Here is a 10,642-nt window from a genome sequence, read left to right on the forward strand (position 1 = left end):
TATCACATGTTGTCTAAATTTATCAAGAATGGTTTGCATATAAAGAAAGAGCTATCAATCCCAACTAAACAACCCAGGTACACGGAGGTCCAATACAATGGAGTCAAACCAGCCATTACCACATGTCACTAGGTTCAGCCTAACCAACTCATTCATGCTTATTTTTATTTCATTTTTTTTTTCAATACACATGACAACTATAGCTATCCAACCCCATTAGGCTCTAGTAAGGTCCATGTAGCGAGGTTTCAGTCAATGACCCCCGATCCAGTTGGCTCAAGACATTAGGTGAAACACCCCTCGGACTTAATTACTCGAACCAGACTACGCCACAAGGCCAGACTTGTCATCATAAGTTTTTTTTTTTTGAATAATAATTATGCAAGAAAAGAGATGGTAGACTGAACATATAAATATTTTTATTATATATGTGACTGCATCGTGACTATAGGTCAACCAAGGTCGGATCATAAGGCACCTAAGTAATCTAGTCGGGATATTCAACCTCTATCTTTATGTGAAAACCAAATCCTGAACCTTATGGTACGAACAAGGATACTCATACTTCTTTTACGGATAAGGCTAACAAAAATGCAGTTAACAAATATGAACTCCTGAGGCCTTCCTATTGTCATTAAGTACACGTGTGGGGATCTAATAATAGGTCTCTGATCAGTCATAGTATGCATGTGTTCCTTGCCTTAATAGTTGCACAAACTTAATATGAAAATGCATGTGCATTTGCTCAGAAAAGAAAGTAATAGAATAAATCAAATGCAAAAATAAGTTTTTTTTTTTTTTGGCAAAATAGTTCCCTCCCCCCAACTTAAACATTGCATTGTCCTCAATGTAAAAGATGCAAGAAAACTATATATGAGAGACAATAGAGAAAATAATATTGGAGAGAAGAAGAATACCTTGAGCTGTTGATATCCAGAAAAGAAGACCTACAAAATAAGAAGAAAACTAAAAATAAAAGAAAAAAATTCTAACTAATATACACATACCTTTGTCATCAAGCTTAGTCATAAGAAGGCTCCCCCAAGGAAAATGAGTCATCTTCATTTGCAAAATTCTCAAGAAAAGGTTTTAATCTGTGTCCATTTACCTTAAAAATTTTGCCATCCCGTGGATTCTCAATTTCAATTGCCCCGTGTGGAAAAATAGTTTTTACAATGAAAGGACCTGTCCATCTTGATCGTAACTTTTCAGGAAACAGATGTAAGCGAGAGTCATAACAAAGAACTTTTTGTGCAGGTTCAAAAGATTTTCTTAGAATTGATTTATCATGCCTAATTTTCATTCGTTCTTTACAAAGTCTAGCATTGTCATACGCATCCCAACGAATTTCATTCAACTCACTTAATTGTAATTTTCTAGCGAAACCAGCATCTGATAGTTCAAAGTTTAATTTTTTAATGGCCCAATACGATTTATGCTCTATTTCAACAAGTAGATGACATGCTTTTCCATAAACTAGCCGATACGGGGACATACCAAGAATAGTTTTATAAGCAGTACGGTAAGCCCACAATGCGTTAGAAAGTTTTAAAGACCAGTCTTTGCGTGATGGATTCACCGTTTTCTCTAAAATTCGTTTAATCTCCCGATTGGCTAACTCTACTTGGCCACTAGTCTGCGGGTGATAAGGAGTTGCAATTCTATGAGTGATACCGTACTTTCGTAATAGGATCTCAAAAGGTTTGTTACAGAAATGTTTTCCCCCATCACTAATTATAACCTTGGGCATCCCAAATCTAGAAAATATGTTTTCTTTAAGAAATTTTAAAACTGGTTTGTGGTCATTTGTTCGACAAGGCACAGCTTCTATCCATTTGGACACATACTCAACACCAACTAAAATGTACTCATATCCAAAAGATGGTGGGAATGGGCCCATAAAATCGATGCCCCACATGTCAAAAATTTCAATAGCAGTAATGGGCTGAAGAGGCATCATTTGCCTACGAGTTAGACTCCCAATACGTTGACATTGGTCACATGTCCTGCAGAACTCGTGGGCATCTTTAAATAGTGTAGGCCAATAAAAACCACATTGCAACACCTTAGCTGCCGTTTTCTTGGATGCAAAGTGTCCTCCACAAGCACTGGCATGACAAAAAGAGAGTACACTTTGTATCTCATGATCGGGAATACATCTTCTAAAGATTTGATCATTGCAATACTTGAACAAATAAGGGGCATCATAATAATAACTCCTTACTTCACGCAAGAAATTATTCTTATCATTCGATCCCCAATGCTCCGGCATCCGGTTCGTGACAAGAAAGTTTACAATATCAGCATACCATGGCATAGTAGAAAGTGCAAACAACTGTTCTTCAGGGAACGAGTCCTTGATGGGCAACTGTGGTACCAAATCATGAACAACTAGCCGTGATAGATGGTCAGCAACCACATTCTCTACTTCCTTTTTATCTTTGATAGTGATGTCAAATTCTTGAAGTAGAAGTATCTATCATATTAAGCATAGTTTGGCCTCTTTCTTATCCAGTAAATATTTTAGCGTTGCATGGTCCGTGAAGATAACAATAGGAGCACCAAGGATATAAGAGCGAAATTTATCTAATGCAAATACTACTGCAAGCAATTCCTTCTCGGTGGTGATGTAATTTATTTGAGCATCGTTTAAGGTTTTGCTTGCATAGTAAATGACATATGGCTTATTATCCTTGCGTTGTCCTAGGACAGCTCCTATCGCATAGTCGCTAGCATCGCACATGATCTCAAAAGGTAATGACCAATCGGGTGGTTGCACGATGGGTGCAGTGCTAAGCATAGACTTCAATTTTTCGAATGCCTCTTGACAGGTTTCAGTCCAATTGAACGGTGTATCAAAGGATAAGAGGTTACATAATGGTCGAGCTATGACACTAAAGTCCTTGATGAACCTCCTATAAAATCCTGCGTGACCCAAAAATGATCTAACATCTCTAACCGTCTTGGGTGCAGGTAGCTTAGCGATTAAGTCAATCTTGGCTCTATCAACTTCCATGCCCTTCGATGAAACAATATGTCCTAGGACAATTCTCTTTGGCACCATGAAGTGGCATTTCTCCCAATTTAGTATCAGATTCTTTTTCATGCATCGAGCTAAGACTGCTTGTAAATGTAATAAACAATCATCAAAAGAATCGCCAAAAATAGAGAAATCATCCATAAACACTTCTAAAAATTTCTCGTTCATTTCTTCAAAAATGCTGAGCATACACCTTTGGAATGTTGCAGGTGCATTACACAACCCGAATGGCATCCGACGGAAAGCGAATGTGCCAAAAGGACAAGTGAAGGTAGTCTTCTCTTGATCCTCAGGTGAAATTTCGATTCGGTAGTACCCGGAATAGCCATCGAGAAAACAATAAAATTTGTGTCCTGCAACTCTTTCCAAAACTTGGTCTAGGAAGGGTAGAGGAAAGTGATCCTTCCTAGTGACCAAATTCAATTTCGGTAGTCACCACACATGCGCCAACTCGTCGGAACACGAGTTGGAACTAGTTCACCCTGCTCATTTTTGACTACCGTCAGACCCGACTTCTTAGGAACGACTTGAGTAGGACTTACCCACTTGCTGTCGGAAATTGGGTAAATAATACCCACGTCAAGCAACTTGAGGACTTCTGCTTTAACCACATCTCTCATCGTAGGATTCAACCTGCGTTGCATTTGCCTTGTGGTTTTGGCATTGTCCTCCAAATATATCCGGTGCGTGCAAATTGAAGGGCTAATCCCCTTCAAGTCGGCAATAGACCACCCTAAAGCTCCCTTATGATTCTTTAGAACACCTAGTAATTTTTTTTCTTGAGCATGATCAAGATCAGATGAGATGATTATAGAAAAAGTATCTTCGGGTCCAAGAAAGGCATACTTAAGTTCCTTCGGTAAAGGTTTCAACTCGAGCTTAGGTGTTTGTTCATGGGATGGTACTATCTTTGTTTCTCGAGGTGGCAACTGTTCAAATTCCTCTATTCTCGGTCTCCACCCATTGACCATCATAACATCCGAATTATCTAAACCAGGTGGGACCACATCATTAGCAGTACCTTCAGAACACCAATCTATTAAACCATTATCGGCCGATTCAGTAAATGTTTCTTTTAACAAATATTCTTCTGTAATGGTTTCAACCCATTCAACTTCTTTACTTTCTTCATGATCACTGGGTTGTTTACCTATACTAAAGACGTTCAGTTTCAAGGTCATATTGCTAAAAGAAAGCTTCATGACACCATTCCTACAATTGATCAATGCATTAGAAGTTGCAAGAAATGGACGTCCTAAAATGACCGGAATCTGAATTGGTGAATTGGAAGCCGGATGTGTGTCCAGTACGATAAAGTCAATAGGAAAATAGAACTTGTCCACTTGGACCAACACATCTTCGATAATCCCTCTAGGAACCTTCACTGACCTGTCAGCTAATTGTAAGGTGACAGTTGTTGGCTTCAACTCACCCAAACCGAGTTGCTCATATACCGTATATGGCAACAAGTTTACACTCGCTCCCAAGTCTAGCAATGCTCGCTCAATCCTAAAATTGCTAATGATTCACGAGATAGTTGGGCAACCTGTATCCTTATATTTAGGGAGAATGTTATGCTGTAAAATCGCACTTACATTTTCAGCCAAAAATGCCTTCTTCTTGACATTTAATCGTCGCTTGACAGTGCACAAATTCTTCAAAAATTTTGCATATGAAGGCACTTGTTTGATTGCATCAAGAAGAGGTATATTAATTTTTACTTGCTTAAAAAGCTCAAGAATTTCAGAGTTTGGTTCAAGCTTTTGCAAGGGCTTTAGTCTTTGTGAAAATGGTGCAGGAAAAGGACATTTGATTTTTTCAGTAGATGTTGGTGCTTCGGTTTCTTCGGTATCCTTTTCTTTTGTCTTGGGAGGGTCAGAATCAGGTATGGCTTGAGTTTGTTCTGGGATTGGTCGGTCAATAACCTTACCACTTCGCAAAGTTATTATACTCTTCGCTTGTTCTTTATGTGAAGTTGAAGATGATGCATTGCTACCACCGTAGACTTGAGGGTTGGGTTGTGGTTGAGCTGGAAGCTTACCCTTCTCTTGAGAACTTGAAGCAGTGGTCAGTGTTGTCAGTTGATTTCTTATTTCATCATTGATTTTAGCTTGACCTTGCATGAAAGATTGCAAAGTTTCTTCGAGACTGGATTTTTGAGGGGGTGCGTGTGCATAATGAGGTTGCGGAGGTGGAGGAGTTGGGTTATATACTTGTTGAGGTTGGTCATTCCTCCACCTGAAATTTGGATGGTTCTTCCATCCAGGGTTGTAAGTACCCGAAAAAGGATTATTGAAAGTTTTTTGATAGGTATTCATAACATTGGCCTGATCGTGCAAGACTTCTTTGAATGCGGATATTGTAGGGCAATCAGTGGTGAGATGGCCAGGCATCTCACAAATCCTACAACACTTGCTGTTATGTTCTACGGTCTTGACGGGTTCAATCCTTCTAAGTTCAATTTCCTCTACCTTCCTAGTAAGGGCTGCCATTTTAGCCTGAATATCATCCTGAGTACTAAGATTGTAAAGGCCCCCCTGTCCAACGCTAGTAGGCTTAGGTAAAGATTTATTCACTCTATCCCCTGTATCCCATAATTGTGCAGTCTCTGCGAGAGAATCTAAACAGTCCCATGCCTCATCGGGTTGCTTTTCCAAAAATAGATCATTGCACATAGTCTCTATAAATTGTTTTAACTGTGGAGACAACCCTTCGTAAAAGAAACTAATGGTTCTCCACGTTTCAAATCCATGATGAGGACAAGAGAGAAGCAAATCTTTAAATCTCTCCCAGCATTCATAAAATGTTTCATGGTCTTTTTGTTAGAAATTGCTAATATGCCTTTTCAAAAAGTTAGTCCTTTGTGCGGGAAAGAATTTTTTCAGGAATTCTCTTTGCATATCATGCCATGTTCCTAGCGATCTAGGTCTCAAGGAGTTCAGCCATGTTTTGGCTTTATCCTTTAAGAAAAAAGGAAACAAGGTCAATTTAAGGACGTCTTCCGATACATTTGGCACTCTAAATGTGATGCTAATTTTCTCAAAATCCTTAAGATGAAGATAAGGGTTCTCGGATTCCATCCTATGATACTTGGGCAGCAATTGAATTACTCCTGGTTTGATTTCCAAGTGTCCTACATTTTCAGGAATAATCATGCATGAAGGTTGACTAGTCCTAGTGGGATGTAAGTATTGTCGAAGTGTCATAACTGGGGGTCTACCTTCATCACCATGGTGACTTCCTACATCATCAGAAAATTTGCCATCTCACAAGGTGTGAGATACTACGAAGGAATTTCAAGGATGTGTCCTAAGGGATGATCTAAAGTTGTACGACTTAATCGACCGGTGTCGTCCCTATTCCACTTTAGCATGCAAAATATTTTTCTTTCTTTTTTTTTAATAAATAAATATAAGTACCAACTAAAGATACCCTAAAACGACATCCAAAAATAAAAATCTATTCACAATCAAACATGCAACAAAATATTACACCTCAATTTCTAATGTTTTTCTTAAATTTCTAGATAGCTCCTAACTGGTTTGAAGAGGGCACCTAAGCCTCCAATCCGGTCTAATGAACCGAGTTGACCAGGTAAGCTCCCAGGTAAGTGGAGGGGTCACGATGCGTTCGCAAAGGTCCCACTTAAAACCCACTTGCCTCGAACAGATGAACTGTCTCCCTTATAGGGACAAAGCTTGCCTAGACATCAACTAAGCCACAGAGCGAAATTGGTGCAACTTTCGGTGGTCTTCGTCCTATTGAGCTCGAATGTCCTTAGGGGCCAACGTCTCGTTGATTTTAGTTAAGCTTAGGATATTTATACACTGGGGTGATTTTTGGGCTAAGGACGAGTGATGAAATCCCGACCTTATCTTTTTAAACGGGTTCAGCCCTTAGAATATTTTATACTGATGCCTTATACTATATGCAACAATCAAGAGATTTTTTTTTTAATATTTTATGACATGACATTAAATTTCATTGAATAGGTGATCAAGCAAATTATTTTTTTAAAAAAAATTTATGAGTTGAAGTTTGAAATTTGAATTCTGAAATTTGAAATTTGAAATTTGAAATTTTAGGTTTTTTCTCCTTTTTTTTTAATTTTTGAATAATCACCCTCGATCTGTTCTTAAAGTTTTTTTTTTTTTAATTTTCAATTAGCAACAAGGGTTAATGAGATATGATAACAATAAAATTCTGATTCTAAAACAATTAAATGCAGAAAATTCAAAACAAAAAGTAGCAAGGTTTCGTATTAATCTAATGGTCTTAAAAGTTTCGGAATGTCAATCAGACCGTTCAGATGAAAGAAACACATGTCCTGCACCTGACAACCAAATTTGAGTTCAATCAGATATCAGAGTTTGATGCAGACTGTGCAGGTTATTAAAAAAAACAGCAGTAAAGATTTTTTTTTTCCGAAAGAAAAAGACTTACTACTAAAGTACTAATTAAATCTAAAGTTATACTAATAACTCAGCCATTCCCCGGCAACGGCACCAAAAACTTGACGCGCTTGCAAAAATGCTTTCGCGAAACTAATCTCCCAAGTGCAGGAGAATCGCACAAGTAGTAAATTCTCGGAAGTCCGAGGTCGAATCCTCAGGGAACGAAATATATATGAGATTATTTAGTATAATTTTAGATTAATTAATTCAATAAATATGTGGATTAAGATGATGTTTTGAAGTTTAGAGAAACTAATTAATAGATTAAGTTCGATAATAAAGAGATGGTTAGGGATCCGGAATCCCCCTTGACAATAATACATTCAAGATATAAACTCTACGGTTTCTGATTTAAAAGTTCAAATGTAGGATAGATCTAATCATGGAATATATTGTTTGAACACACGAACTCAATTTCTAAGCATTCATCGTGCCGGTTATGTCTACGACAAATCAAATAATAAAGTAATCCATGCATCAATAGATATAAACCATTAAAGAACTATCTACAACATATGCAAGCAAGAAACCAAAACATATCAAAAGATCTAAATTGAATAGAACAATAGTTTAGAGTTTACTCCAAGAAAGTAACAAGTCAAGGGTTCTCCCATCACCCTAGACCAAAGGGATTAGCCGGCCATCAACATGAAAATTCTCCCCTGTTCCTGTTCTCTTTTTTTTCTTTTTATTTTCGGAAACAGGGCCTCCCCTGTTTCTCTCCTCCTCTATTTTTTTCTTTGTTTTCAAATGAGAGCCCCCCTTTTCTTCCCAGCCGAGAGGTCCCTCCTATATCTCCCGATGGATCCCCTGATCATGCGGGATGCTGACTCCAGAAGGATCGTGATCACGGGAGCTGGGAAATCGGGAGAGCTGGCTCACGGACGCTGGGAGGTGCTTGCGAACGGCTGGATGAACGCGTGGACGGCTGGATGGTATGAATTCGGAAACTGGCTGCAGGATGAGATTCGGACGAGATGTGCGTTCGTGAGGAACATCCTAGCCAGCTGCGAGATACCCGGACGCGGATCACCGGGATGCGGATGCTGGAAAGCTTCGCAATCTCGGAAGGAATCTGAGGATGCTGAAATGTGGAGATGCTTGGGATCGGTTGATATGCCTGGGAGCTGAACCGTGGACGGCTGGATCGCATGGGATGAGACTTGGATGATGCCTCGCAAGATGCTGGGAAAGGCTGGATGAGGCTGTGGATGCGGGATCTTCGCGGGATGCACGCGGATGCTGGGAGCTGATCACAGAAGCTGGGATCTCGGGAGAGCTGGAACGAGGACGCTCGGTGGTAGCTTGGGAGATCTGAACCGTGGATGGCTCGCGGAAGAACGCGTGTGACCTTTGGTGGGAGCTGAGATGCAGATCTGGAAGACGCCCGGATGCTAGCTGATCAAAGATGCGGAAATCACGAGATGCTGGGGCTCGGGAGATTCGCAAACGGATGCTAAATGGACTGGGAGAAGTTGGATCGCACGCGGACGGATCGCTGATGTTGGCTGCACGCGGACGCTTGGAGAAGCTGGATGCGGGAGATTATATCACGCACGCTGGGACGCAGTGCCTGAGATGCGGGTGGACGGCTGGTGATGTGATGTGAACGTAGACGGTGAAGATGGAAAACAACTGATGCCGGCGCTTGGGATGCATCACGGAATATGCAAAGTTGCTCGGGTGCGCGGAAGAAGAATCATGGACTCTGTTCTGCAGTTAGAAAGATGCATTCTTTTAAGATGAATTTATATAAAATACTGATAAAAATTATAATAAGTGCTAAGGATAAAATATTTAATCATGCAAATGTTAACACCTATTATTTATCATTATTTTGCTAGCATTAGGCTAAGTTAATTGGTACTTAGATCGCACTTTTGTGCTCTCATCAGTACTCGGTCGGGAGAGCTCGCCGGTCACTCGGGAGTCAAGAACAGAGGGAGGAGAGGAAGAGGAAGAGGAGAGGGAGGAGAGGGGCTCGACGGTGAACTGGGAAGGGGAAGAGGGGTTTTTTATCATCCCCTCGTAACGACTCTCCGCCATGAAAATCGCGGAGGTCGAGCGTGATCCGTGGCCGTGATTGGCCGCGGTTTGATCGGAGGGGGGGTGCCGCGGGATACCCGCAGTGCCCTTGCCCCATTTGTCCCCGGAGGAGCTAGAGAGGATCGCCATCGCGATCCTCTATTCCGGCTCTTCCCAAAAGAAGAGTCGGGCTGAAGTCGGCTGGGACTGCCGACTTCAGTCCGTATCTCACATTCTCTCCCCCTTAGAAAAATTTCGTCCTCGAAATTTAACATACCTTAGTTTGCAAAAAGGTTCGGATATTTTTCCTTCATCTTGTCCTCCAGTTCCCACGTAGCCTCACGTTCAGAGTGATTGTTCCACTGGATCTTAACATAAGAAATCGTGCGCCTTCTCAACACTTGTTCCCTTCTATCAACCACACGTGCAGGCTGCTCAGGATATGTCAAATCTTCTCTAAGCTGCAAGGGAGCCACTTCTACCACATGGTTTATATCTGGAATATACTTCCTTAACATAGAAACATGAAAAACATTGTGAACTCCGGACAGTGAAGGTGGGAGTGCCAATTTGTATGCCACAGCTCCTACTCTTTCCAGAATCTCAAAGGAGCCCACATAGCGTGGACTGAGTTTTTCGCGTATTCCAAATCGCATCACCTCTTTAGTAGGCGACACTCTCAGAAACACATGATCTCCGATCTGAAATTCCAATTCCCTTCTCCTATTATCTGCATAACTTTTTTGTCTGCTCTGAGCTATCCGGAGGCGTTCCCTGATCAGCTGGATCTTCTCTATTGTTTGTTGCACAATCTCGGGGCCCATAATTTTTCTTTCACCAACATCATCCCAATAGATAGGTGATCTACACTTTCTTCCATATAGAGCCTCATAAGGTGCCATTTGAATACTTGCCTGGTAACTGTTATTATATGCAAACTCAACTAAAGGCAAGTGACGATCCCAAGAACCTTTCATATCCATTACGCAAGCTCTTAGCATATCTTCCAAGGTATGAACGGTTCTTTCTGATTGGCCATCAGTCTGAGGGTGGAAAGCTGTGCTGAAGCTCAGAGTGGTCCCCAAAGCTTTATGCAAACTACCCCAAAAGTGAGATACAAACC

The 10,642-nt window shown here is 40.6% G+C and overlaps 1 pseudogene; it reads left to right on the forward strand.

The window, feature by feature from the left end:
* The first annotated feature begins 5,785 nt into the window (after positions 1 to 5,785).
* LOC120104360 lies at positions 5,786 to 5,885 on the forward strand (annotated as a pseudogene).
* The last annotated feature ends 4,757 nt before the right edge of the window (positions 5,886 to 10,642 follow it).

Source organism: Phoenix dactylifera, chromosome 17 (assembly GCF_009389715.1).
Source record: "Phoenix dactylifera cultivar Barhee BC4 chromosome 17, palm_55x_up_171113_PBpolish2nd_filt_p, whole genome shotgun sequence".
Classification (NCBI taxonomy): domain Eukaryota; kingdom Viridiplantae; phylum Streptophyta; class Magnoliopsida; order Arecales; family Arecaceae; genus Phoenix; species Phoenix dactylifera.